The sequence below is a fragment of the Tiliqua scincoides genome, chromosome 1 (assembly GCF_035046505.1).
Source record: "Tiliqua scincoides isolate rTilSci1 chromosome 1, rTilSci1.hap2, whole genome shotgun sequence".
In the NCBI taxonomy this organism is placed as follows: Eukaryota; Metazoa; Chordata; class Lepidosauria; order Squamata; family Scincidae; genus Tiliqua; species Tiliqua scincoides.
The window spans coordinates 167,153,180-167,168,583 of NC_089821.1; the positions used below are offsets into that span (position 1 = coordinate 167,153,180).

The 15,404-nt window shown below is 43.6% G+C and overlaps 1 protein-coding gene across 2 annotated transcripts in view; it reads left to right on the plus strand.

Moving 5' to 3' along the window:
* The first annotated feature begins 3,399 nt into the window (after nucleotides 1-3,399).
* The window catches only part of ARHGEF10 (Rho guanine nucleotide exchange factor 10), a 114,704-nt gene continuing 102,699 nt past the window's right edge, over nucleotides 3,400-15,404 (plus strand). For both annotated transcript variants that reach the window (XM_066612385.1, XM_066612387.1), the window contains exon 1: nucleotides 3,400-3,441. The gene's annotated coding sequence lies outside the window, so the exon portion shown is untranslated. The remainder of the gene's footprint in view (nucleotides 3,442-15,404) is intronic.

A 15,404-nucleotide genomic window follows, 5' to 3' on the forward strand; every position in this document is an offset into this window, starting at 1 on the left:
GAGAACAAGGTGAGCTGCTTGCCAACACCTTAGACAGCAACGTGCACCTGGTGGGATTTAATTCAGCATTTCCATCTAGGCTCTAGAAGCAAGGGCAGTAACCACTGAGCATCAAGACCTTTGCAGAGAAACCTGTTTCAGAACCTCAAATTTGACAATAAATGGTTACAACAAACATTAAGTCCATGTGTCAGCCCCAAGTGTGAAACTGTATCATTTTGATTCAAAGTTTTAAAACTTTTTCATTAGTGCTAAGAAAGACTTTGCTAAACATTTTCAATGTGGCATTAGAGGAGTGAAAGCCCAATCCTGTGTTTGATGTGCCAGGTGTCACCTGCGCTTGGTGTCAAACATGTCATAAGCCACACTTCCAAAACCTTGCCTAGCACCAGTACCAGCTACTTGCCACTCAGAGCAAGGGAAGAGTTCCAGGCGGCAGAGAGATTTGTCAGGGCAGGGGGAGGAAGCAGGGTAGGACCAGCGGAGCTCTGCTCCACCAGATCCAGAATTCTGTGCTGGGCTTTCTAGCCTGACATGGAGAACCTCAACTCTACACTGGAAAAATAGCTATACAAAAGGCTATTTCAGACAAAAGGCTGAAATTGGGTTCAGACATGATCTGTGGCATGCCAATTACTAGAGAACATGGGAAAATGTGACACTTTAATTTGAGAGGTATGAAGATTATCTCACACCACATTTCTTCTGCAAACTGGGCAAGGTTTTTTTTAATGTTCCAAAAAAAGTTGGTGACCACTGCAAATCAGTTCATGATCCACTGGTGGGTCCTGACCCACAGTTTGAGAAACATTATTCTAAGGCCTTTGGGAGGCCTTAGAATGTCACTTCTGGTTTGGGGGGGGGAACTGGAAGTGACGTTTTTATGCCTTTAGAAGGCTTCTGAGCTGTGTGCAGCTTCCTTGGGTCTCAGAAGGCAAGGAAGGCATAAAAATGTCACTGCAAGTTCCTTCCACCAAAAAAAAAACAAAACCCCAGGATGTGACACTAAGACCTCCCTGGGCTTCCGAACACCCTCTGGACAGTTGAAGGGGGTACAGAGGTGATCGTGGGGGGGGGGGTGGCAGCCCTGGAAGGTGTGCCCTGGGGCAGCACTTCTTCCAGCTAAACTGCTGGACTTACTAGACTGAATGCCCCATCCAAATCACAACAGCAAAGCATAATCTGGCAGCAGCTTTCTTTGCAATGGACTGCATACTCTGCAGGGGAAGCTGCTTTTCAAGTCTCCACAATGGAGAAAGAAGAGTCACAGCTTTGGGACCACCAAACCCAAATATGCTGCAGGAATTGATTGGTGAAACCAAAGGCCAGTTATTTGGCTTTCAATTTGTACCTAATAAAAGCTGAAAGTCTTACAGATCAATCCTAACCAGCACTGATGCAGTGGAGCCAGTATGGCCACGCTGTATCCTGTAAAGGAATTGAGAGGGCTGGAAATGTCCTCAAGGTAAGGGGACATTTGTCTTCTTGCCGGGGGGGGGGGGGGAGAAGCCTCAGCTGCAGCTAAGTGTCTACTTGTACCTGGCCTGCTAAATATCTAGTGCAGGTCAGAATATGTATGCAGATCTGCCTGTCCCCTCCCAGGCCTGGTAAGCCTGCTGTCTCCACCCACACTGTTTTGTGATGTTCCTGCCACCCTCCACTGGCACAAAGCTTATCTGCTCTGGCATGTGTCAATGCTTCAACTGGCCTGGTAGAATGGTGCTGCCCTTCCTGCTGGTGCCCCTATCCTTTGTGCTGTTGAAACATGCTTTATGGCACATTTTTGACAGTGACATTTATGACATTTTTGACATACTGCACTGGTGCAGTAGTAGCTATGCTGGTGCATGAAGAGGATAGGATTGTGTGAAAGTCTGCAGTAAAAACAAACAGACCAGGCTCACTGATGTGCAGCAAGGGGGGAAGCTGCACCTGCTGAATGTCTATTCTGCATTTGTGAATGGCACAGGACAGGGGTGGCAGTCCTGTTGTCATTCCTGTTTTCTATTTCCAGGCAAAGATAATCTTTCCAACCCCAAATAACACAGTAACCAGCCCTCCATTTCCCTGACAGTTTGACTTTGACATGTTTTGAGTGCTGCAACAAGCTCACCTCCCACGGCCCAATCTTATCCAATTTTCCAGTGCCGGTGCAGCTGTGCCAATGGAGCATGCGCTGCATCCTGTGGTGGGGAGGCAGTCACAGAGGACTCCTCAAGGTATGGGAACATTTGTTCCCTTACTTTGAGGTTGCACTGGTACTCCGGCACCAGTGCAGTGCAGTGCAGTTTGAGGCCACCAGCATCAGTGCAGTGCAGTGCAGTTCGAGGCCACCGGCACCTTGCGACCTTGAAGCAGCTGACAAGCTGAGCCGAGTTATTCCATCTGCTCTGAGCATGGGAGGATGGAGGCCAGAATGTGAAACCAGATCAGAAAGAAACATCTGAATGTTGTGGTTCTTGTAAGACAGAACCTTCTTTCAACTGTAAAAATCCCTACGGGGATTTAAATAGCCTGCCTATGTAAACCGCCTTGAATAAAGACCAAGAAAGGCAGTATATAAATACCTGTATTATTATTATTATTATTATTATTACTGAAAAGTTGGATAGGATTGGGCCCTGAAACCGGTGGATACTGTTCATGCCCCCCATTTCTGATTTATTCTTTGAGTGAGGTGCAGACAGTGCCCCAAAACACTGGTGCCAAGCAACTTCTGGAGTGTGTGTACTACATGATACATCCCCACAGCGAGCCACTCTTACAGTTTTGGATGCTGCGTCAACCCCAGCTAGAGCTGGTCTGCAGGCTAGCCGAACCCACTGGATGAGCCATTTTCAGCCTTTTTCATCTCAGGGCACACTGAGAAGGTACTCAGGTTGGCAAACTCTCACGGCACACCTGTGGACCACTCACGGCATACCAGAGCTTTGGAGAAAAGTTCTTTGGAGTTGTGCCAAGAAACCCATCTAGTGAAAAGGTCCGGAGTGACGCGGGGGGGGGGAGAGCCCAGCCTGTGGTGCACTGCCCAGCTTGCTGTGCCCATAGCTGAGCTGGAGGGCTCTGGAGCGTGGCTTCCAGCGGCGTCCAGGGCCAGCTTTTTCCCACTCCGCCTTGCACAGCTGCACAAAGGAGAGCAACTCGGCGCGTCACGTGGACGCGGTGGAATGCGATGCTTGCGTCTACCCGGGGGTGGAAGGGAGGGGACGCCTCGCCAGCCTTCGGCGCTCGCAGTGCTTTCTCCTCTCCGGCAGTGGCAAGCGGGGAGACTGGCAAGCGGGAGAGCCAACGGGAGGACGGGACGGCTCCCTGCGCCCTCCAATCGCCGGCCCCGAGCCGCATCCTCGCCAGACAGGGGATCCTGCGTGGAAGAAATGCGGGGGACTCGGGAAGGAGGGGCGTTCGGGGCTGCAGCGGCTGCGAGGGCTCGAGGCTGAGAAGGTAAAGGGCAGCCGCGGGCGTGCAAGCGGGAAAGGAAGGCAGCCAGCCAGCCTACCCGGGGTCGCCTGCGGGCGGTGGCGCGCGCCTCTTTGTGTGTGCGCTTCGGACATCCTGGCTGAGCGCGTCTCGGGAGGAGGGGAGAGAAAGTTTCGTGACGTGTCTGCAGAGCCCAGCCTGGACCGCAGCCTTGGCAGGCAGATGGCAAAGGACCTTCCTTCAGCCCCCCTCACTGCCTGTCCCTGGAGGCGAGGGAACAGGGGAGATGCAGGGCTGTCAGAGCAGTCTTTCCTTGTGCTTCACTCACTCACTCAGCAGTGATTCAGAGGCCATGTGGGTGTGGAGCCCTTCTGGGGTCGCCAGTGGGTGGGGTCCTGGCACCAAAGTGTGTCCAGTATCCAGGATGGAGGCCAAAGCTGGAGCACTTGAGGGATGCTCCTGTACTCAGCAGTTCCCTTCAGAAATGGATCTCGAAAACCTTCTGCCCTTCTAGACCTTCTGGCTGTCCATGCACCTAATCTAGACACCAGGGACTTTCAGCCACTGGTGTGCGGCAGATGGTCCACAGGTGTGCTACAGCAGTTTGGGCAGGGCCGTTTTTTAGTAGGGCAGTTGGGAGTTGTGAGCCCCCTACCAGCAGCATAGTGTGCCTTGTCAGTGGTCAAACAACCAGTGGTGCGCCGTGACAATTGTAGTGCCTTCTCAGTGTGCCAGGAGATGAAGAAGGTTGAAAATGGCTGCTATGCACAAATAATTTGGTAGTTTCATAAAATGTGTCAAATGAAATGTGTGGCCTTCTGCCCAAAGCACGTTGCTCTCTGAGCCCCAAACCTCCTTTGTCGGGTGCACTTTAGCCTTTTGAAAGCCTGACTCGGTGCTGGATTGTAGCCCGATGAATTTGAGTCATTCATGCATATGCTGTGCTGCCAGCGGAAATGCAGTCTTCAGGCGTCGACTCCTGAAGTGTGCTGGTGTTGGGGTACTCGGTGCCCCTCTTGATCATTCCACCTGCAGCACTGACTTGTGCAGGTCACTCAGCAGTAAGTGGGGGTTCTTTCTGGGACCAGCATGAGCTGTGGCTTTTCTGCAGGAAAATTCATGATGTAATTGTGTAGACAAAACTGACCATTCGTTAGACCTCTTTCATTCACTTGCCATTTTCCTCGTCCTTCCAGTGCGTTGAACCAGACTACCAGAAGTTGCTGTGTGGGTCGTTTTGACAGAAATGTGTTAATTGAGGTCCGTTAGTACTTTTATTTAAAAATGATAATCTCTCCCTTTTCAAAGACCTGCTCCATGTTGGCAGGCGATTTCCAGGGTGTACATGACTCCAAGTGTTCCTCAAATTGAGCTTTTTCCTATTTGCAGTGTGAAGTGAACTATAAATTCAGGATTAAACAGTATAGATTTATGCAAATGAAATTTGACTTTTGTTCTTTTCATTTTGAGGATGTAACTTGCCTACTTCTTTACACAAAGCTAATACCTTCATTACCTCCTGCAGATGCTTTGAATTCCTGATAACTGTGCTTGCATGTGGCTTGTTTTTTGGTTGAAGTCCGGCTAAGAACTTTGAAGGCTGTTTTCAGACCTTCATTTGTCTAATACGTACTCTCTTCTTTCATTTGTTAACAGCTGTGATGTTTCATTATCATGAGGAATGAAACATTGACACCATCCTCATAGGCATGTTTACTTAACTGATTATGCTGGCAGCCAGGTTGCACTTAACTAATCTAAGCAATCTACTCTCATAAGCACAATGTAATGCCGAGTTTGCAAAAATACTGACTCTTCTTTTCAGGAAGGAGGAGCCATGATATTATATGAGTTGGAGGCTCTGGTGTAGACCATGTAAATAAGCAATTCTTCTAGCATGTAGGCTACTGACATGTTGTGGGAACCAAGTTTCAGACATCAAGTCTCTGAAATCAGAGGATTTACTGTATGTCACATTGGACCACATGCTTTAGCTTCTCTAAAGGCTGTGAATAGTTGCTTAAGTTGTATCATCTTTGACCATGATCAATAAAAGATGCTTGCAACGGTGACAGTGACATCAGAGGAATCTGCTGTTTTCTTGCTGGAAGTCCTTTTAATTTTGGTATGTTAATCCTTCACCCATCATTAATAGATTAATTCAGCAGTTCTCAAACTGTGGGTCATGACCCCATTTTTGGTAGTTTGCATTTTGGTTTTTTGCACCAATTTTTGGTAACGGTGCAGATTAGACTATGTGCATTAAGGATTAAACAAGCTGCTACTTGGGGGCAGGGGAAGAACTGCTGTTCAATCACCATTATAGTCACATTCCTTGACATTTATAAATCAGGCAGCGGCCTGTAAGTTTGAGAACCACTGGATTAATCTGTTCAAAATGTAGACGGGAGTATCTTTTTAAGCAAAAATGTTGCTAGCTTTAATGGAGCAAAGGGTATTTAAACTATTCAGTATTTCAAGTTGAAATCTTTTCCCAGGTGGCTTGAGTAAATGAACTTGCATTTTGTTGAAACGCATTTTGTGAAGGAAAAACATAATTTAACAAGCCCTCTCAGAATATGTCCCTTTTGCAAGAGCACTTCTAGTGAGATAAAAATCTAGAAAGTATCATGCTTCTTTTTTCTGCAGATGTGTTCACACATACTTTGTCCACATAAGTTATTTATCTTGCCAAATATAGTAATAATACTTAGCATTGGAAATGCTTAAAGTGTTTTTCATATACAGTACTGTCCTGGTAATTCTTACAGCAATTCATGAGGCAGGTGAGTGTTTATATTTCTCTATTGAAGACAGAGGAGCTGAGGCTGAACAATAGTGACTTGCCTTAGGCAATGCAGTAAGGCCATGACTGAGACAGAATTTGACTTGCAGACTTCCTGGTTCACAACTCAATCTCTTCCATCATTATGCTACACCAGTAATCCCTGACACACAAAACTAGGAATCTTGCATTATGGAGAGGCATGTGTATCTTTCAGAAAGGTCAAGAAACGGAAGGACACAAGGTTATGGTATAAAAGCACCACCAACATTATCTATATGCATTGTGCACACCTGTCTGGAGAACCGTGTCTGTAGATTCATTCAGGTTTGTACAGTTGTTGAAAGGTGTTGATCTTTCCTGCCCTGCTTCTATAGTTCCTTTTTGCAAACGAGAGATACTTTGTTAAATTATGTCATCGGACAAGTCACCACTTATTACAGCATTCAAAATTGTAGAGAAACTCCCAGCATGATAGCTATATAATTAAGGCTTTGGAGAAAAGAAAAGCAGCCTTTGTCCAGAAGTTATCTACTGAGATAGAATTTGTTACCGCAGTGGAATCCAAGGTTTAACATTCCAGCTGGGCAGAGTATCAAATCCAGTACTTGATGCAAGCAACTGGGAAAGCCGTTTCAGCTGGTCCTTACGGTATGTGCTCTGACACCTTGATCAGATGAGCTGCAATTGGCATGATGTGAACCAAACTGGCAATGCCTGATGGGCTTTAGGAAATAGCATAGCTAGAACACGGCAGAACTGCAGTAAGTACTGCATGTGCTGCAACACGTCATGTAAGTGCCCCTTCCCACTTACCATTGGAGCCATTCTGGGCGGCGACGGCAATGTGCAGGTTGTCACCGAACAAATGGCATCTTGTTGCCATCACTGCCTGAAATGGCTCTGACGGTGAATGGGAGGGGCAATTTGTACAACTTAGGCAGTCAAAGAAAATGCTTTGCAAGATTATACTTCATATTTATTTAAACTCAAATGTACAGTTTCTATTATTATTATTGCACCTGCTATATACATGCACTTTACCCAGAAACAAGAGGAGAGATCGCAACTGAAAAGCGCTTACAGTTCTAAAACAGGCACAATAAGGAAAGGGGAAGAAAATGGAGACCAAGGATAAGCAGCAGGTGTGTAGCCAAGAGGGAGTGGAGTCCTGGAACTTCTCTGGTGACAGAGCATCCCATGATGTCAACAGCATCATGTAATACTTTTTTCAGAGGATGTGAGCTGAGAAGCATCAGTCTCAGCAGGAGACAAACTGAAAAGTGAGGGGAGAGCCATATGTGTGAAGGGAAGGACGAGGGAGTGGGAGGAACTGGGGTGCTTTTGAATGGGGAAGGGAAGGAACCAAAAGGAAGTGGATCTGGTGACAGTGTTGCATGCTGGATCTGATCCCCTCTTTTTAAAATCTCCCTGCCCCTTTTCTCTCCTTGGACATATACTACCAAAATAGATGGTGTATGTCCGAGGAGGTCCATTGCAATTGGGCAACCTACCAGGAGGTAAGTGCAAGATGTTTTCATTTGCCTCCTGCAGGCTGTCCAATGCCCCCCTCCCCAATGAATAGTTTTTATTCTAAAGCTATAATCATATTGAACAATGAACTTAAAATCATTAGGAATATGATAACACAGCATCTTCAAATGTTTTATGGGGTTTTATTATTTATTTATTACATCTCTAAATGAATGTGTTATTTGATTGTTTGATTGTATGTTTGTTGTATGAATGTTTTATGTCCATGTCTTGGAGAGCATTGAAATTTCGTTGTACTTGTACAGTGACAATAAAGTATTATATTCTATTCATCAATAGGATGCAGCATGTGCCTTTTTGGTGCAGCTGCATTAGCACTGGGGATGGGGGCAGGATTAAACTGTTAGAATATCTTGTATAGTTTTGGTATCTTCAAGTCCAGAAAGAGAGTTTCCAGACTCTGCTTTTAAAAAATGGCTGAATTTGTTGTGCTTTTTCAGTTTAGAAAAAAATAGTACTAAAGAATGACATGATCAAGGTTTGTGAAGTGTATGTGCAGTGGATGGTTTTAGCTGTCTCTCATAATATTAAAACAGAAGGTCACCCAGTGAACGTGACTGGTAGTAGGTTCAGAAAAGAGACAAGTGCTTCAAACAAATATAACATTCAGGGCTCAGTCGTCACTTGTGCTGGAACAGGCAGGCCGATAGACCTGTGCTGTATCCAGCATGAGGTAGGTGCAGCCTGGGGTGCAACTCAGAATAAGATTTTATTCCCCTTACACCAAGAAATGCCCTGGACAGCCCTGTGGGGCTACTTGAATGTGCGCCTGTGATTTCGCAGATGCAAATCTAAGCTGCCTGTGTAATGCCAGTCGGGCAGGGGATGGGGGTTAGAATCCAGCCTGTGCTGCCACATCCGGTCTCATCCCACTCCCCGGCCTGATCCGCCCTCACAGGTTGCCCTCCCCTGCCTCCATTCCTTCCTCCTGCCGTCCTCTCCCACCCCCTGGGCCAGCATAACTCACCCTGTCCCAGTGCAGTTCCAGCACAGTGAGAGAACCTGTCCTCCCAAGTATCCGTGAATGTGCTTTATGGCACGTTCACCACTCTCGGGAGCCAGCACAAGGAATTTGTGCTGTCTCACTGTGAGAGAGTTTAGATTGCCCATAGCACAAAACCCATGATAGTTATGTTACTTTTGCATTCAAGGGTACTATATCTTGTCAAATGCTAGAGGAAAATGGGGGTGGGTAGGTTGGCCATTACCTTCATTTGACTATATGGATCCTTCTCTGATCCAGAATGGTTTGATGAAAATTATACCTTCTTTTAGTTAGCTTGGAGAAGCAGTTTCAGTTTTAGATCTGCACATGAAGTCTTGAATCAAATTTAGAGTGTTGATGTTTGTGATCTTCTCTATAAATGGTTTTAATACTGACTTTTTTACATGCATCTGTAGACCTAATCATTGAAATACAAAGATGCCAGCCTTGATCTACACCTGTAACTTTAATACACAACCAAGGAAGCATGGTGTTTCTTCCTTACTACTGCACTGGCCCATATTCCAACTCTGAGTGGGAATAGCCAGTGTTGAAATCAAGCCGCCAGAAGAGATCAATGGTTCCCAAGTCTAATCCCATTCTTCCCAACCACTAGCCCAGTGGTTCTCACACAATTAGCACTGGGACCCAATTTTTAGAATGAGAATCTGTCAGAAACCACCAGGAATGATGTCATGACCAGAAGTGACATCATCAAGCAGGAAAATTTGTAACAATCCTAGGCTGCAATCCTACCCAGGATTAAGTCCCATTGACTGTCATTGTTAAATCCCATTGATAGTCCCATTGACGATCAATATACATAGTAGCTTGTTAAAAGTACAGGTCTGTAACATTTCCCCAAATGCAATCACATACCATGGCAGCATCAAGTCCAATACTGTATATTAAAAATAAAATATTGAAATGAATGGGGACCCACCTGAAATTGGTTCGCCACCCACCTATTGGGTCCCGACCCACAGTTTGAGAAACACTGCACTAGCCACTTAAAAATCAACCCATGTAATCCAAACTGCAACTTGTAGTAGGCAAAAAGCAGGGCCAGCTGCATTAGCTGTTTGGAAGCTGTTAAAGCATTGATAGCCCCAGTAGAGTAACCAAAAATATTGCACTGCTAATTATGTGTACTGTACTGAGCAATCATATCCCATAGGCCAGTGGGTCCCCATTCATTTCAATATTTTATTTTTATTTTATTAGACCAGGGTGTCCAAACTTTTTGGCAGGAGGGCCACATCATCTCTGACACTGTGTTGGGCGCCGGGGAAAAAATTAATTTACATTTCAAATTTGAATAAATTTACATAAATTTACCTGAATGACTATATTAGAGATGGAACTTATATGAATGAATGAAGGTCTTGCAATAGCTTAAGGCCTATAAAAGACCTTGCACAAAGCAAGGCCGGCCTTTCCTTCACTGCCGCTGCTGTATCACAGACGTGAAACAGCAAGCAGTGGAGGGAGCCCTCATCCCACAGCTCACATGAGAAGTCAAATAGTCACCCTCACGCTGAGAGCAGTTGCGTCGGGCCAGCACAGGCTCGAGAAAGTCTCCAGAAGGCCAGAGGCTCATTGGAGACTGGGGGCTTCCCGCGGGCCAGATTGGGAGTCCCCCAGGGCCACAAGTGGCCCCAGGGCTGGGGTTTGGGCACCCCTGTATTATGCAATGCTTCTATGGTATGTGACTGCATTTGGGGAAATGTTACAGATCTGTACTTTTAACAGTGATAGTAAATGGGACTTACTCCTGGGTAAGTGTGGGCAGGATTGCAGCCTAGGATTGTTTAAAAATTTTCCTGCTTGATGATGCCACTTGACATGTCATGACATCACTTCCTGTGGGTCCCAACGGATTCTCATTCTAAAAAGTGGGTCCCGGTGTTAAATGTGTGAGAACCACTGCCATAGGCAGTCTGCACCCAGAAGACTAGAGGCTAAAACGTTAAGCTTTTGCTCCCTGTTTTCTTCGCTATGTGTTTACGAGTGAATACTGTTCAGGTCAGGGATAGCATCGGAAGTTGCCTAGGCTGGGCTGCGGCTTAGCTCCCACACCCATCAGAGGGTTTACCTGGTCAGGACTGGGGAATGGGGGCAGAGAGAGGGTGTGATGGATCGATTCAGGCTTGAGAGAAGGGTGGGATTGATATGCTGGCCTATACTGAATTATATTTCCTCTCCCAGGCCTGAAAGCCCAGCGTGGTGCTTCTTGGACTTGTGCCAGTAATTTGTAGTAGCACCATTGTGCAGTCTGGCATTTGACATGGGGAAAGGGAACAAAGGTCCCTAAGGAGACCTCCAGCCTGCTCAATCCAAGCACTGGGTAGGATCAGGCTTTTCATCACTTGAAATGTTGTGGCAATCTGTAAGAAATATTTTCCTTGTTAGAACCTTCAAATGTTTCTTTTCCAGTTGGCCTTTCCACCTTAGTTTTAGTTTTGGTTGGGATACTGCTATCTCTGCATTTTTAAAGATGCTTTTATTATTATTATTAGCTGTAGCTGCATTTTTAAGTGTATGTTTTGTTTTATGAATGTTTTTAATGATGCTTTAGGCTCGCTTCTGTTTTTAAAAATTGTTTTTATCTTTTTTATCTTCGTATGTTAATAAATATTGTAAATGGCCCAGAGTGCCGCACTGTCGGGGAGGGAGGAGAATGGGCATAAATCTTTAAAATAAGTAAACATGAGGGGTGCTAAACAGGAATGTGCAAACACTTCTGTGTCTTCTTGCACATTTGATTCATAGTTTAGTTTTAATAGAATTAGTAAAAACGCTTTGGAAAGCTGAATATGACAACCATGATTCATTTCCAGGCATTAGCTATTCTGATGAACTGCTAAAGCTTAATGTCATTTGTGTGGGTACGCAGTTAACTCACACAAGAGACATTCTTCAGCTTACTGTATATAGTGATGAATAGGACTCCTATGTTTAGAAAATCTGGTTCAGTTATTTGTTACAATTGTGCAAAGCTCATGCTTCTTGAAACAAACCTCCAAATATTTTATGGGTATCTTTCAAGGTTAAGAATTTGATCTGCTTTATGTTCCCTAATTTTTGTAGGAATATATTCAATGTCAGTACTGTATAAAGGGTGACTTCAACTTATTTTTCCTGAAATGTGGAATGGTTTTCATTTCTTCCTGTCCCCTTGAAAGTTTGTCATGAACAGAAAAACCTAACGAAAGCTATAACCACAACATTATCATGTTAGAAATTTTCCTCACTGGGAAGAACTGGTAAAACTTCACTTGACATCTCAAAGTTTAGAATAAAACACAATTGCAGTCCATATCTGTTAGATTATTGAGAATTCTTGTCTTTCATAGGGTTTAACTTTAAAGGAGCTCAGACTGTACACTAGCTAACTTTTGTCTTTTTTTTGAGAAACATTAATTTTTGGAGAAATTTTTGAGAAACATGATTGCTTCATTTCTATTTTTAATGTATATTGATTATTCTCCAATATTGGAGAAAATGAGGCAATACTCATTTTATATGCACCTATTTGTATTTAAAACATTTGTTTTAAATGTTCTATTAAAATAACAAAGTGGCATGTAAAAAATAAAATCGGTATCAGTACTTGAAGCAGCGAAGACATAATGAATGAAGATGTTTTAGATGAAGAAAGAGTCTTTTGCCACTAACTGAATTAAAATTCTCGCATTACTTCAAACAGTCAGGCTGAATGTAGCATTTTGTAGGAATTGCCTTATATTGAATCAGACCATTGGTCATTCCAGGGTCAGCATTGCCAACGCAGTCTGTCAGTGGCTTTCTGATAGGAACTTTTCCTTGCCCTCTCTGGAGCTGCCTGGGATTGAACCTATGATCTTCTGCATGCAAGGCAGGTATTCTGTTGCTAAGTCACAGCCCTTCAAGTTACCACGGGGTTATTTGAAATTCAGTAAATACTATACAACAGTAAAAACGTAAGAAACTTATAAATAGGTTTATAACTATTAGAATAAGACAAAGAAAAATAGGGAATAGAGCAAGTAGGTAATTGAAATGTTAATGCCACACCAATCTCCTGGCTGAAAATCTGAGATTGCTACCAACAATTGCTATCATATGGAAGAAGGCAATATGGAGGCATGACATAGAGGAAGCAATGAATTTCAGTAGTAGAAAGAGACAAAGGGAAGGAATGTAGACAAGTTAAAAAGGGATTTGAGGTTTAACAAGCAGAACGAAAACTGAAGGTCTAGTCATATTTGTAAGGCACGTGAAGGACTTATTCCTTAGTAGGTGTTCCTAGGATTTCAGCCTAGAAGCAAAGGAGGGAGCAATCCAAGAGAAGGAAAAGAAGAGGAAAGATGCAGGAGGAGTACAGCAGTTTAAAAATGAGGAAAAACTTTTAAAAGTGCAGAACAGAATAGTTCATCAAAAGGACAATTCAAATAGTTGATTGAGATAAAAAAATTTCTATTGTGAAATGCATGTTTCCTCAAAAGCGGGCATACTTGTTAGTTGCTGTTGCAATGAAAACTTTGGTCTCCAATACAACAGAGCTTAAACTAGGAGCATAATCCCAAACCTTTGATCATGCAGTCCACATCCACTGCAGAATTATATCTGAGATAGATCACATGCTAGTTTTTCCATGTGCATGACTGTTTTTCTGTCATGGGAAGTATTCAGCCATACAGTCCTTACACCTGCATGTGCACCGCAGAAGATGTCATACTAGTAAAGAATCAGGATGTGTGAATACACCACACCATACATATACGCTGTCAAACTGTTTTTTTGAGACTCTAGAAAGAACTACAAACTGGTGACTACATTTTGCAGCTCCTGAGCTGGAACACCCATCTAGGCAAACTTAAAAAGAGGTGGAAAGTAGGAGCAGTGAGGTTATGTTCCCTGCAATAATTTTGTTACTGCTGTTGAGCAATTGGGGTTCTGGAAGTACTGCAAAAATTAAAATGGATCTGAATCATATTTGTATAGAAAGACCTTTAAACATCCTCTTTTGACCCACGATTGGTCCTCTGCACATCCTTTCCTATTGTCCAAGTGCTGCTCTCTTGTCTCTGCAATGTGTTGAAATTTGGAGCCATTGAATAAAAACATCTGCTGTGAATTTCAGTTGTCCCATAGGAAAGACATACAGTTTGTAACAGCCAATGTTGACACAAAGGAAATTCTAGCGATGGAAGACTGTGGTCCAGATGCAACACTTACTTGCTCATGATATCTTGTCACAAATTCTTATTGTTCTATACAGTTTTTCTCAAACTATGGGTCCAGACCCACTAGATGGGTCGCAAACCAAGTTCAGGTTGGTCTCCGTTCATTTCAATATTTTATTTTTAATATATTAGACTTGATGTTACCATGGTCTGTGACTGCATTTGGGAAAATGTTACACATCTGTACTTTTAACAGACTACTATGTATATGCTTTTAACAATGACAGTAAATGGAGCTTACTTCTGGGTAAATGTGGGTAGGATTGCAGCCTAGAATTACTAAAAGTTTTCCTGCTTGACTATGTCACTTCCAGTCATGAGATAACTTCCAGTGGGTCCTGACAGATTCTCATTCTAAAAAGTGGGTCCTGGTGCTAAAAGTTTGAGAACCACTGTGAGAATCTGATTTGTTTTGCATGTGAAGTTTTTCCTCATGTGGCTGCAATTTTCATGAAGCAAAATGTGCATATGTGATTGTGTGTGAAGAACATGCTCATGAATCTGTTGCTGCATCTACGTGTGATGGGAAACTCTGACTCACTGTGGCTTTCCATAAGAGGGAGGCTCTGTTTCTTGCTGAATTCACATATGTGATTCTTAGCACACCAGTGGTCTGAAATCTGTAAGAGCTTCTTGGCATAGAAATAGCAAGTGATGCTCATACTGCACAAGAAGGATCTCATCTGTTCTGGTCTTCTCCCTATAAGGTTCTTTGAAAAAAATGTTGGAGATGTGCCCAGTCCTCCTCTCTCTCTTTTTAATTAAAAACTGTTGGGCAGCGAGCTGCAGTGCTTACAGAATCTACTGCATCAGATCATGGAAATGTAGAACTAGCAAGTCCTAAACAGAAAAGGGTGCTTTGACTTGGGAATGTTTCCTGCACAAAGCCAGTCTTCTAGGTAAAAGTTAAACTGGACATTACACTAAAAATTAAACTGGACATTACAGTGTGTTACTTGGGCTGATGGTTGTGTGTTGTGAGAGGAGAACTATGGCTGGGGAGAATGGATGGGGCAGCTTTCAAAACTTGGTTTTATACCTGATTGTATCACCCGGATGCTATTTTACATGCGGGAAAAGTTCCCTTGAAATGGAACAACATGAGAATTACAAGAAAAAGCAGAATTAGCATTAACTTATTTCATGGTAAGGGAAAAAGGACCCTGCCCGGCTGCAGTGGTTACCAGGGTTTTGTTATAAGGAGGAACACAATGCATCAGTCGTTTTCATATGTGGTGTTTGCATTTAAAAAAAAAATCTGTTTATGTATGAACAACGTAAAAAAGATCCGAATAAGCTGAATAAGTAAATAACATGCCAAAATACATATTTAGAGAATATGAAATAACTCTAAATACATATTTAGAGAATAGAAACTATGCTGAACACAACTTTAAATTGGTACCATCAATGGATCCTATCCAGATTGACACTA